The sequence below is a fragment of the Grammomys surdaster genome, unplaced genomic scaffold (genome assembly GCF_004785775.1).
Source record: "Grammomys surdaster isolate TR1022 unplaced genomic scaffold, NIH_TR_1.0 169, whole genome shotgun sequence".
Classification (NCBI taxonomy): domain Eukaryota; kingdom Metazoa; phylum Chordata; class Mammalia; order Rodentia; family Muridae; genus Grammomys; species Grammomys surdaster.
Genome location: NW_021604617.1, coordinates 6,465,125 through 6,479,285, shown reverse-complemented (window position 1 = coordinate 6,479,285; position 14,161 = coordinate 6,465,125). Strand labels below are relative to the sequence as shown.

Here is a 14,161-nt window from a genome sequence, read left to right as displayed (position 1 = left end):
GTATCAGATTCAGTGTCTCAACAAGGAGAGCTGGCTCTGAAAACTTTTGCCTGGAAGCAGTGGAGTTTCTCTGGCTCACATTTGGTGACCGAAAGCAAGTATTGCAGTAAAGAGCCACAGTATTAGGAAGCTTGAGAACCACTGGCTTAGAGAGAAGCATCTGTCTGGTCCACAGATGTCTGTTGATCTCAGGACAAAACAAGTCTTCCCAACGTAACAGCAGTATCACTTTCACCTGGACCTACATATGCACCTGGATCTGAACCTGGACCTGCACCTGGACCTGGACTTGAACCTGCACCGGCACCTGCACCTGGACCTCCACCTCCACCTGCACCTGCAACCTGCACCTGCACCTGCACCTGCACCTGGACCTCCACCTGCACCTGCACCTGCACCTGGACCTCCACCTGCACCTTACCTGCACCTGGACCTCCACCTACACTTGCACCTGCACCTACACCTGCTCCTGTACCTGCACCTGCACCTGCTCCTGCATCTGCTCACCAAGATGAGTGTGAGAAAGAGCATACAGAAAGTGGACAAAGGGCATCTGAGATTCAGGCCACTTGTTGGTAGCTTTTCCCCAACTTTCACTCTAACCAGGACAATAATTCTTACTAGTGTCTCCCTCATGTATTCACTATTTCAATTCCCTCCTACAAACCACCCTTTCCCCTACTTCCTTTTTGAAATCTTCTTCATAACTGTTCTTCAATCACTTCCATCTTTCCTTCCTATCTCCCTATCTTATCTCTCCTTATTAAGAATACTCTGAAAGGCACACAGTAGGTACTCAATCGTTGTTCCTTAAATCAGTGAGTCTAAACAAGAGACTGAACTTTCCTCACAAAGCTCAAGTTCTGCAGATGTGGTTCTATGAAGTTTCCACTTCCAGACTGTTCTGGGTCCTGATAGGGTAGAGACACGAACTCAAATGGCAATAGTTGTGCGAGTGATTTTCTACCTAATTGACAAACTAAATGTAGATAAATCACCAGGAGCAGATGGCATTCACCAGAGGGAAGTAGAGGAACTCAAGGGTGAAATTGGGGGATTGTTGGCCAAATACGTAAGTGTTCATTACAAAGGGATGTGATGGCCCAGCAAACTAGAGAGGCAGGCTATACCTCCCATGGGGCCTTAGGGGCACCACTGACCAGAACGACTGGCTCAGAAGCTGGGCCAGCTGACCAAGTTTAGAATAAAGAGGACTGCCCCACACAAAAACACTATTTGGAAAGGAAAACTTCATGGTCGCATAGGGAAAACATTCCTGCTTCAATGATCTAGAGTTCTCTAAGTGGGAATATGTAGACAGAGGCAAAGAAGAGCCAGGGGCAGACATGAGTCTAAACTCTCAGATTTATCTACCAAAAGAAGTGCATCTACACACACACACACACACACACACACACACACACAGAGAGAGAGAGAGAGAGAGACAGACAGACAGACAGACAGACAGACACACATCCAGAAACCAAATCAAATCATCCTAGACTGGCTGTCTTTGAAGAAACTCTTATTTAAGATAGGCAAGAACATATAGCTAATAGTAATTTATAACCACAAAGATTGCTTTGACTTCTCAAGGACACTTCAAGAAGATTACTTTTGTGCTAGATAGCCATGCAGTCAGACTGCTCTCAATGTGTGTTTCACCTTTGCTCACAGAAAGTGTATTTTAGTGTGTGTGTGTGTGTGTGTATGTGTGTGTGTATGTGTGTGTGTATGTGTGTATGTGTGTATGTGTGTGTGTATGTGTGTATGTGTGTGTGTATATGTGTGTGTATGTATGTGTGTGTGTATGTGTGTATGTGTGTGTGCATGTGTGTGTGTATGTGTGTGTATGTGTGTGTATGTGTGTGTGTACGTATGTGTGTGTGTGTGTGTGTGTGTGTGTGTGTGTGTTTAGCTCCTCCAGAGCTAGAGTTACAGGCAGTCATGAGCTAACTGATACAGATTCTAGGAATCAAAGCCTGATCCTCTGTGAGAACAGCTACTACAGTCCCATTTCCTCAGCTCCCTAGAGCTTTTATTCAGAGGGTAAAAATTAATGTAGAAATTCCTAACTGGTGAGCATGCCAAAAAGTATCCAGCGAGTGTTCTAACCTAAACAAGGCACCCATAAACCCATTACAAAACCCTTTCAAACATCACAGGAGTGGCAACAGACAGATTGTGAGAGCCTACTTACTTGGCAGGGAAGATACCATAATCATGAAGGTGGCTCTCCTAGGGTAAGACTTATACATTGCCCACCAGATGTGCTGACCCCTGCAATTTCTGCACACTCTGCAAAATTGCATTCATAATTTGAGATAGTGGAGAGCTGTTTTCATGCTCTCCCCTACTCCAAAGAAAAGCCTATAAACACCAGAGGGAGGCCCGTGAAACACCGTGTATGGTATGGTACCTGTGATCACAAACACACAGCATCTGTGGCAAGTTGTATAAGATGTACATGTACAGAGTCTTCACTCACCTCAGAGCTACAAAATAACGCAAAATACATACATCTTAAAAAAATATTTTTAGGCTTTATTTCAACCTCCAACTCCAGCAGGCATCCCTTGCCAACCCAAAAGCCACTCGTGCCAGAGAAGCAGGTAGACTGCCTACAGATCTTTACCTCATCTGCTCCTCCACATTCAACCCCCTACTCTCATCCCCAGCTCTGTAACTGAAAACCTGGTACAGTCTCTCTTTCTTCTCTGACCCCAGAGACCTCTTCCAACCTTCCTTCCCCCAAATCATGCCAGTAACCCAGCCTCTAAAACCAGCAGGCATTCCCTGGGAACACACCAGCTGAGCAGTCCAGGGAAACAGAGCCACAGAAAACTTCGTATCAGGCGACGCACAGCCATCACACTCTTGGGGAATCCAGAAACAGAAACCAAGGAAGAAAATATCCACCCAACAAAACCAAAGCCAGATACCAGCACCTAGACCTATAATCATACAAATCCCAGATGCCTAGACACTAGAGTAAAAACACAATAACAACCAGGTTGACATGTCTCTTCTAGAGCCCAGAAACCCAACCACAGCAAGCCCTGAATATTTCAACAGAGCTGAAGCACAAGAAAAGACCTTAAAATAGCCTGTATAAAGATGATAGAGGTTTTTGAAGAGGATATGAATGAATCCCGTACAGACATTCAGGAAAATACAAGCAGACAGTAAGAGGAAATGAATAAATCCCTTGAAGAAATGCAGGAAAACACAGACAGTGAAAGGAAATGAATATACCTGTTCAAGACCTGAAAATGAAAACAGAATCAATAAACCAAACCCAAATTGAGGGAATTCTGGAAGAAAAAAAATAGAAATTCAAATAGGAACTAGGGAGAGGCAAGCTTTACCAATAGAAGAGATGAAAGAGCAAATCTCAGGTATTGAAGATAAGGCAGAAGAAATGGATATACTGGTCTAAGAATGTGTTGGAGCCAAAAAAAAAAAAAAAAACCAAACCAAACCAAACCAAACCAAACCAAACCAAACCAAAAAACCTCCTGGTACAAAACACTCAGGAAATCTGGGACACTATGGAAAGACCAAAGCTAAGAATAATAGAAGTAGAGAAAGGAGGAAAAAAACAGTTCAAAATTCCAGATAATATTTTCAACAAAATCATAGAAGAAAATTTTCTAACTTAAAGAAGGAGATGCATATAAATGTAGAAGAAACAAAACCCCAGGCAGAATGAGCAAGAAAAGAAAGTCCCTTCACTACAGAACAAATGTGCAGAACAACAACCAAAAAAGAATGTTAAAAGCCACAAGGGGAAAAGGCCAAGTAACATATAAAGATAACCTTCCTGAATCACACTTGACTTCTCAGTAAAAACTCTAAAAGCCAGAAGAAGCTGGATAGATTAGCTGCAGACTCTAAGAGACCAGAGATGTAAGCCCAGACTACTATATTCAGCAAAATGTTCACTCATCATAGATAGAGAAAATAATATGTTCCAAATTAAAATAAATTAGATAAAGCCAAATTTAGGAAATGTTTATCTACAGATCCAGCCCTACCAAAGGTGGTAGAAGGAAAACTCCTACCTAAAAATGTTAACTTCAACTATGAAAAGACAGGGAATACATAAGCTCAAACAAGAAAATTCAAAAGAAGGGAAACACACACACACAGACACACACACAGACACACTATCACCACCACCAACAACAACAAATTAACAGGAATCATCAATAATTGGTCATTGATATCTCTCAATATCAATGGTCTCAGTTCCCCAATGAAAAGAAACAGACTAACAGAACAGATATGAAGACAGGAGCCATTCTTCTGCAGCATTCAAAAAACACACCTCAACATCAAAGATAGACATCATCTCAGGGTAAAGGACTGGAAAAAGATATTTCAAGCAAATGGATCTAAGAGACAAGCTGGTGTGGCTGTTTTTAACATCAACAAAATAGACTTAAAACCAAAACTAATCAGAAGAGATAGGAAAAGATACTACATACTCAAACAAAAAAATCCACTAAGAAGACATTTTAATTTGTAATATCTATGCCCCAAACACAAGAGCATCTAAGTTTGTAAAACAAATAATACTATACTTTAAATCACACTGACCTTCACACACTGGCAGTGGGAGAATTTAATACCCCATTCTCACCAATAGACAAGTCATCTAGACATTGCCTAAGTACAGAAAAGCTGGAGCTAACATGAGTTATAAACCAAATGGATTTAACATATATCTATAGAACATTCTACCCAAACACAAGAGAATATATCTTCTTATCTATACCCTGTAGAACTTTCTCCAAAAATGACCATACTCTCAGACACAAAGCAAGGGACAAAAAAATATAAGAAAATTGAAATGACCCCTGTGTCCTATCTAATCACCAGTGATTAAAGCTGAATATCATCAACAACAAAATCAACAGCTTACAGACTCATGGTTCTATAATGAAAATCAGTAAATTAAAAAAAAAAAAACTGAAGGAAAAAACCCACAGGATCCATTTTATTAGATGCAGAAAAAGCCTATGACAAAAATCCAACACCCTTTCATGATAAAAGTCCTGGAGAGATTTGGAATACAAAGGATGTACCTAAACATAATACAGAGAGTTTACAGCAAATCCACTAAAATCAGGAACAAGCTGGGCGGTGGTGGCGCACATCTTTAATTCCAGCACTTGGGAGGCAGAGGCAGGTGGATTTCTGAGTTCGAGGCCAGCCTGGTCTACAGAGTGAGTTCCAGGACAGCCAGGACTACACAGAGAAACCCTGTCTCAAAAAACCAAAAAAAAAAAAAAAAAAATCAGGAACAAGACAAGGGTACCTACTCTCTATATACCTATTCAAAATAGTACTTGAAATCTTAGGTAGGGCAATAAGACAACTAAAAAAGATCAAGGAGATAAAAATTGGAAAGGAAGAAGTCCAAGTATCTTAATTTACAGATAATATAATAGCATATATATAAGTGACCCCAAAATTCAACCAGGGAACTTCTACAGTTGGTAAATACTTTCAGCAAAGTAGCTGGAATATAAAATTAACTAACAAAAATCAAATGAGAGGGAAACAACACCTTTTAAAATAGCATCAAATAATATTAAATATCGTACAAGCTTGATAAAATTTCAAGTCTTCGCATAAAAAAATTGAAGAAGATATCAGAAGCTGGAAAGATCTTCCATGCTCATGAATTGGTAGGATTAACATAATAAAAATAACCATCCTACCAAAATTAATCTATAGATAATTCAATTAATTAATTAATTAATTAAATGCAATCCTCATCAAAATTCCAACACAATTCTTCACAGATCTTGAAAAGACAATTCTCAGCTTCATACGAAAACACAAAAACTCTAGAATAGCTTATACAATCCTGAATAATAAGATAACAAGAACAATAATAGTAGTGGTAATAATAACAATAACAAAAATAATAATAATAATCTTCTGGAGGTCTCACTATTCCCGATTTCAAGTTGCAATACAGAGCTATTGCAATAAACATCACGGTATTGGCATGAAACAGACATGTTTACCAGTGGGATTGAATTGAAGATCAAGACACACCTATGGACACCTAATTTTTTTCTTTTAAACCAGAAATACTAACTGCAAAAAAAGCCAGCATCTTCAACAAATGGTCCTCGTCAAACTGGACAGCTGGATGTAGACAAAACCAAATAGACTCATGCTTATCGCCTTGCACAAAGTTCAACTCCAAATGAATCAAAGAACTCAACATAAAACCAAATACACTGAACTTGATAGAAAAGAAAGGAAAGAAAGAAAGAAAGAAAGAAAGAAAGAAAGAAAGAAAGAAAGAAAGAAAGAAAGGAAGGAAGGAAGGAAGGAAGGAAGGAAGGAAGGAAGGAAGGAAGGAAGGAAGGAACATGAAACAAAGAAACAAAGAAACAAAGAAACAAAGAAACAAAGAAACAAAAGCCTTGAACTCATCAGTACAGGAAAAGACTTTCTGAACAGAATGTTGTCAACACAGGCACTAAGATCAACAATTAAAAAACGGAACCTCATGAAACTGAAAAGCTTTTTGTAAGGCAAAGGATGCTGTCATTTGGACAATGCAGCAACTGACACAATGGGCAAAGATTTTCACAAAATCAACATCTGATAAAGACTAATATACAAAATATATAAAGAACTCAAACAACTAGATACCAAAAACCAAATAATCCAGTTTTAAAAGTGGGTTACAGATCTAAACAGAGAATATTCAATAGAGAAAGTTCAAATGGCTGAGAAACATTTAAAGAGACGTTTAACACTCACAGGCATCAGGGTAATGCAAATCAAAACTACTTCTGAGATTCCATCTTACCCCTGTCAGTATGGCTAATATCAATAACACTTGTGCCAGCTCACGCTGGCAAGGATGTAGATAGGGAAAACATTTCTCCCTTGCTGGTGAAAGTGCAAACTTGTACAGCCACTATGGAAATCAATACGGCGGTTCCTCAGAAAACTGGAAATAATTCTACCTCAAGACTCAGCTATACAACTCTTGGGCATATTCCCATAGGACACACAATCCTACCACAAGGACACTTTCCCACCATGGTCACTGCTGCTCTATTCATAACATCCAGACACAGGAAACAACCTTGATGTCCCTCAACAGAACAATGGATAAAGAAAACATAGTACATTTTTTTACAAAATGGAGTATTACTCCACAGTTGGATAATGACGTCATGAGAGTTGAGGACAAATGTATATAAGTAGAAAAAAAAAAATCATCCTGAGTGAGGTAACCCGGACTCAGAAAGATAAATATGGTATGTATTCACTCATGTGTGCATATGAGCCTTTAAATAAATTATTACAATCCACAGGCTCAGAGAGGTTAGGTACAGAGGAAGGGGACACATGGATCTCCCTGGGAGATAGAAATAGAAAAGATTTCATGAGTAGACTCGGAGTGGGGGAGGGGATGAAAACAGAGGATTAGAAGGGGAAGGGCAGGGGAAATAGTGTTGAAGGGGGAATTCAAGGAGAGACAGATAGACTTAAGGGGCGTTTCGAGGTGTTCTATAGAAACCTAGTACAGTGGAGACTTCCTAAAATATAAGAAGGTCATCCCAATGAAGTCTCCAAATAATGAAGGCCATTTCCTATCACCAAATGAAGTTTCCAGTACTGGGACTGGGTTATATCCAATTGAAGTGTTGGCCAAATGAGTTTCATGGAAATTCCCAAACAGCCCAGCCTAACGCCAAGACAAAAGGTTGCCCTCCGAAAACTGATAGCAAGGCCCCATGGCTGAAGACAACACCCACACAGCTCATTAAACATGGAGATATAGACCAAGCTGCTGCCTACATAGAACCTTCACCTGTATATTCTAGTGTCTTTGGTATCAGAAGGTTCTTTGCAGACTACCGAATAGTAAAATGTAAACACCAACACAGCCCAAAAAGCCTTTGATCTGAATTCTGTCCTGCCAGCATAGTATGCTAAGGCAATGGTGGCATAAAAATTATGGGGGTAACCAGAATTTGGCATAAGGCCCCTTCCATAAGATGAAACCCATACCTGAGACTGCTTGAGTGACCAAGAACCCAAGATCTAGGACAAAAGCAAATACTAATGAAAGAGAGAGAGAGAGAAAGAGAGAGAGAGAGAGAGAGAGAGAGAGAGAGAGAGAGTCCATCCTCCAGCAGTTGGGAACAAATACAGAGACCACCCACGGCCAAACATTTCACAGAGAGACAGACCTCGGAACACACAGCTCTAAATGGGATACGTCCATCAAATCCCTCTGCTCAGAGCTCAGGGAACCCCACAGGGCTGACTGAAGGAGTGTGGGAACCAGCGGATGGAGGGCACAAGGAGATCAAGGTCCTCTAAATTCAACGGAGCAAATCTCATATGAACTCACAGAGCCTGAAACCGCAAGCACCGGCCTGCACAGGTCTGCACCAGGTCCCCTGTGTACGTAATATGGCGTTCAATTTAGTATTTTTATGGGGTTTCTAAGTGTGTGAGTGAGTGGACCTTATTCTTACGCCCTCGCTTGGAGCTCTTCTCCTGTTGCTTTGCCTTGTCCAACTTTGATGTGATGGTTTTTGTTTTAACTAATTGTTTTTGTTGTTTAAAAAAAAATGTTCAATATCCATAGCCGTTAAGGAAAGGCAAATTAAAATTAGTTTGATGTCCCATCTTATCCCAACCACAGTGGCTATTATCAAGAAAAAATATTAAAGATGCATGCTGGCATTTAAAAAAAATGTTTAAGCAACCCTAAGCGACTGGCTGAAGTTGTATTTGGAGACATGTTTGAGGCCGGTGCAGTGGCTAACCCCAACAAGAGAGGTTAGTGGAGGAGGCACTTGAGGAAGCTGCAGTGTGTGGTGGTCGCCCCAGTCCTGCCAAGGGACCCCGATTCTCCAAGCCAGTGTCATTCTTTTGCAACCCCCTATCCTTTGCAAGTACTGTTCCCTCTCTTGCAATGCCTCCTCCTTTTAAAAATCGAAGCCTGGCTCAATCCAGTTCATCCTCACGTAACTTGTGTAACCTCACGTAAGCGCCACTTAGGAAAGTGGTAATGAGACAGGCATTTTCCTGCTGCCTGAGCTGCTTTGAATGGTAGCTAAGAAAAAGAGGATTTTAGTGTTTTTTAAAATTAGCATTCTGAATCCTAGGGATGGCGCACAAATTGCTGAAGGGACCTAAATGCCATCTGAAGCACAGCACCAGTATTTGCTAGTGCAGTGCCTACATCGTCCAGAAGAGGGCACTATACTGACAGTATAACTTGTTACAAGGGCGTGGAGGAGATGGTCAGGTAAGCAAGGAGGACTTCGGTGGACTTCGGTTCAATCCCCAGGACCATGTAGAATAGTCAGGTGCTGTTGTGTGTGCTTGTTCCAGCACTGAAGAAGTAGACAGGTCAACCCCTGGGTCTTGCTGGCCAGCCAGTCCGTCTACTGAATGAGAAAGCTCCAGGCCTGTGAGAAACCTGTCAATAAAATAAGGACGCTATCTGAGACGCCACAGCCAAGTTGGTCCACTGGTGTCCACATACAGGAACACATGCATGCACTAAACACACATGCACACGGACGCACGTGCACACATACAAGCACATGTGCGCACAGACGTGTGCACACACACAAACACACAAGCACACATACATGCACACGTGCACACACATACACACACACACACGCGCACATACACTGGAGAGGGTGCAGACATGGTGACTGGGTTTCTTTTATTCCCTGTGGGTGTGAACCGGACAGAGGAGACCGGAGGGATGGTGGAGTGGTTTTAGGAAATCACCATGCCCTCCTTTAACTGGCCCACGTGGGGCTCTCCGCACCTCAGAAAAGAGCAAATAGATGCAGAGGCACATACATTCAGTGTAATTACATTGTTACTTATAGGTTCAATTAAATACTCTGGACGTTTTTATAATGTAATTTCAGGTGGGATGCATTGCGGCGACGGCATTAACCTTTAATCACCGTTCTTTCCCTTTGAAAGGCAGTAATGACCCCATTAATTAGTGACAGGCCGGCTAAACAGGAGTAGAAGAAATCAGGTGATGAGCCCCCTCCCTGCATCCCCCTCTCACACTTAAATCTGCCCTTTTGACTTTCTTTCCCAAAGAAAACACATCTCAGGATGTGGCATGCGTATGTCAAGAATGGAGAGGGGGCTGCAACTCTGCTTCCCCTTTAAGGGTCCAGGCCTGAAACCTAGGCAGAGTGAGAATCTAGTGACCTGGGATCTGCAGGGTGTGATCTGAGGATAACTGTTTATACCTCAGGGTTTGATAATTATCCCTCTGGGGACTGTCATGTGGCTGTCTCAGTTACTTTTATAACTCTTTTTTATTTTGGCTCACAGTTTGATAGACTCCTGTTGGAGATTCATCATGGTGGAGAAGGCATGACAACAGCAGCATGGGACTGCTTGCTTACATCTCAGTGATCACCAAGCAGAGAGAACTAGAAGCAGAAGCAGGGCTCAGCCACTAATACCCTTGTATTCGTTATGTTTCTATCAACGCCCATGACCAAGGCAACTTACAGAAACAAGAGTTTATTGAGGCTTATAGTTCCAGAGTGATAGAGTATCCACCACCATCGGGCAGGGGAGGCATAGCAGTAGGCAGGCATGGAGCTTGGAGCAGGAGGCTGAGAACTCACATCCTGAACCACAGGCACAGACCTGCCATCATCATGAGTCAATTAAACTCTCAAAGCCAGCCTCCAGTGACATATTGCCTCCAACAAAGCCACACCTCCTAAACATCCCCAAACAACATCACCAACTAAGGACCAGGTGTTCAGATACATGAGTTTATGAGAGACATTCTCCCTCAAACTTCCACTAACTTCGAAGCCCACAGTGAATCAGTTCCTTCAAAGAGGTCTCAACTCTAAAATGTCCCACCACCTCCCAAAACAGCGCCACCAAGCACTGAAACACATGAGCCTATAGGAGATATTTTACAACTGAACCATGCCAATTGGTCTACTGAACGGTATCAGCGTCAATCTTAAAAGCACCAGGACCTTGCTAAAGTCAGCTGAGCCTTCCATGCCTGCTCTCTGATTCTGAAGGCTCCCAGGATCTCAGTGGCGTGCAGGTAATTCAGTGACCCCACTCCCTGTCATATTTATGACTGCACACTCTGCTCCCTCACCGTGTTAGCACCCATCCTTCTCCCCTGCTGTTTATGGGGCTCTAATCTGTGCCAGAGCTCATGAGAAGAGCTGCAGGAATTAATACAGATATTGCTGCCTTTATCAAACACCGTTCCATCAGCTACACACTGTGAGCAATAATGAGTTGATTATTGCTGCACTGAGAGAGCATGGTGGAAGGGAGGCTTAGAGGTGGAAGATGTACCGTGGGTGTACATGGCAGGTACCATGGAGGCCTTCCTGGAGGGGTGACAGACAAGTCGTCTTTCAGGATAAGTGATGTTGGGTACTTATGATGTTGGCAGGGCATGGAATTTGATATGTCATGGGAAGAGAACTGCCTCTCACCATTGCTCAAGGTCTTTGATTGCCACAGACTGCCATCACCATCTGGCTCACCTGTAACCATAAAGCATAACCTAGGGTTTGTTTGCATGACTACCCACCAGAGTCCGTGATGTTAACTCCTAGGTTCTGTCCTCAGACCTGATGTCCTCACACCCTCCCCCAAAGTTCTCCTCCTCAGGTCCCACGTTCTCTGTGTCTTCACATACCTAGCTCCCATCCAGCACGAGCTTGGGTCCATGTGGATCTTCCCAGTGTAAAGCGACAGCTCAGGCCACACAACAGTGCTTTTAAAGTACAGACATGCAGCCCTGACTCAATCCAGGACAAAGCTTCCCACGTGAGCATTATCCTTGTGTCAGGAGTCAGCCTGACATTTCCCCAGGGCATACGCCTCCCTAATTTCAGAATTCATCAGATAAACAGAGAAAGCTTCTGGTTTCAGTTAAAATACAAATCCAGATTTTTTTTTTCTTTTTAACTGAAAGACTGAATACTAATGGCTCAGGAAACATAGGTATCTATTTTTCTCTCATCTTGCATTCGCAATGGGTATGACAGGTGGCTCCATGACCACCCAGACTCCTTTTATCTCTGTCTTCTGTCAGCCTCCACACGACCCAATTGGCGATTCTAAATCCTATCATGTTTAAGAATGAAGACGAACCTTCATAAGATACAAAAGGGTTGTAGAGGGAAATTCCTAGAAAAGCTGAAGTGGGTGGGTTTATTTTGTCTTCTGGCTGTGACGGATGTTTGACCTTGAAGAGAAGCGATGTGGGGTGGGAGGATAGGGGATGGAGCAGGAACGAAGGAGAAGCATAGAGTCAGAAGGAACAAGGACTAGAGAGGGGCTAGGAAGCTGGGGAGGTTGGTAAAGAACCACAAAAGACAGAGAGAGAAGAGAGGAGGGGGAGGGGGGAAGAGAGAGGGGAAGGGAGAGGAGGAGAGGGGGGAGGGGAGGAGGAAGAGGAAGAGGAAGAGGGAGGGGAGAAGGAGTAACCCTGTTGGATGTCATTGGCTAGGAGCAGCCTGGAGTGTCAAGTAGCCAGAGTGAACCTCAGGCTCTAACAGGCAGATTCTAGACAAAGAACAGCTAAAGTCAGAACAGCTGCCAGACTGTCACTACCCTCCAGTTAGACGTGTGCTCCTGGGTGCACGAGGCCATACCAGTTTCAAACTTTTATGCTTAACATTTATCTGACAAATTAGGGAACAAGATCAAACAGGTTTAGAGATGAGCCCAAATCAACACAGCTCAAAAAGGGTGAATTCAGGAATTGAAGCCAGGTGTATTGGGTGATGACAGTCATTCTTCCAACTCTCCCGCTAGCTCCAGAAATGTCCCACTCCAGGTGCCCAATCCTCATCTTGTTTATTGACCTGTTTCCTGTTCATCTTTGAAAAACTGCTTTGCTCACTGTAGGACTCGATGACTCTATTCATCTGTCCTTGCCTCCCTTCTACCGTCCCTTCTTGTTTTTCATTGGTTTGCTTCTAACCAGCCCTTCTTCTCCGTGTCTCATCATCTGGCTCCATCCCTCCTCCCCATGCCTCTCATTGGCTGGGTTCCCTCTCACCCTCCTCTCCATGCCTCTCATTGGCTGGGTTCCATCTCATACTCCTCCCCATGCCTCTCATTGGCTAGTTTTCCTCACGCCCTCCTCCCCATGCCTTTCATTGGCTGGCATTCCCTCTCCCTCCTGCCCATGCCTCACATTGGCTGGCTTCTCTCTTTCTCCCTTTTCAAGTCTTTCACTTGGCTGGCTTCCCTTTCTCTTATCTTTCTTCCTCCCCCCGCTCCCCCCATCTCTCCCCTTTTTTCCCTACTCTCTTTTCATAAAACCTTCCCTCCTTACCCCCTCATCCCACCCGTTTCCTCCTTCCCTCCCTCCCTCCCTCTCCCTTGAGGCCTCCCCCTCACTGGCCATGCTCTTCAGACATCTCATTAAAGTAATTGTTGACCTGAATTCTGATTCCAGTGCAGCTATAATTATGCACCACAGGAAACCCCAGGGGATTCAAAACAGAGTCTTAATCTATTCCACAGGAATCAAAAACAACTCCCAGGGAAGGAGTTTAATAGTCACGGTTTGCTGAAGGCTGCTCGGCCATCCTTGTGAGATGTCACCATAGCCCATCACTGGCCATCTCTCTGCCATCCATACTCAGAGGCATCAGTCGGCCTCTCCAACACCATGGAGACTTTAGGGCCCTATGTCTTTTTTTTTTTTTTTAATTAGTTAGATGATAAGACAGCCGGTGAGCTCTGAGAGACAGGTCTCTTGTCATCTCTTACTGGCCTCTGGGCAGTATGATGATGTCTGTGTCCTGGACTACTTGCCGCTGCCTGATCCTGCCTGCCCTTGGGGGTTGGAGGTGAGGTGGCACAGAGTCAACAATACAGACTCTGGGAGCAGGTGAGAAACGTTGCAGCAAGCTCGCATGAACGCTGCTGCAAGCTCCTTTAATATCCTCCACCCATGCACCATTGGTCCCAAAAAAGCATTTCTTCTAAACAGCTGTTCCTGATTGGCTGGCACTGCCTGTACTAGCAATCCTTGGTCTCTCAGGCAGTCCTCAATTGGGTCCTCCTGCAGGAGATGTTTTTGTAGCTGTGTGGCTCCCCCGGCCACATT

The 14,161-nt window shown here is 43.3% G+C and overlaps 1 non-coding gene across 1 annotated transcript; it reads left to right on the top strand.

The window, feature by feature from the left end:
* Nucleotides 1-2,192: 2,192 nt before the first annotated feature.
* On the top strand, nt 2,193-2,353 carry LOC114620676. The gene has a single exon (XR_003711341.1). It is a non-coding gene; the product is annotated as a U1 spliceosomal RNA (small nuclear RNA).
* Nucleotides 2,354-14,161: the final 11,808 nt, after the last annotated feature.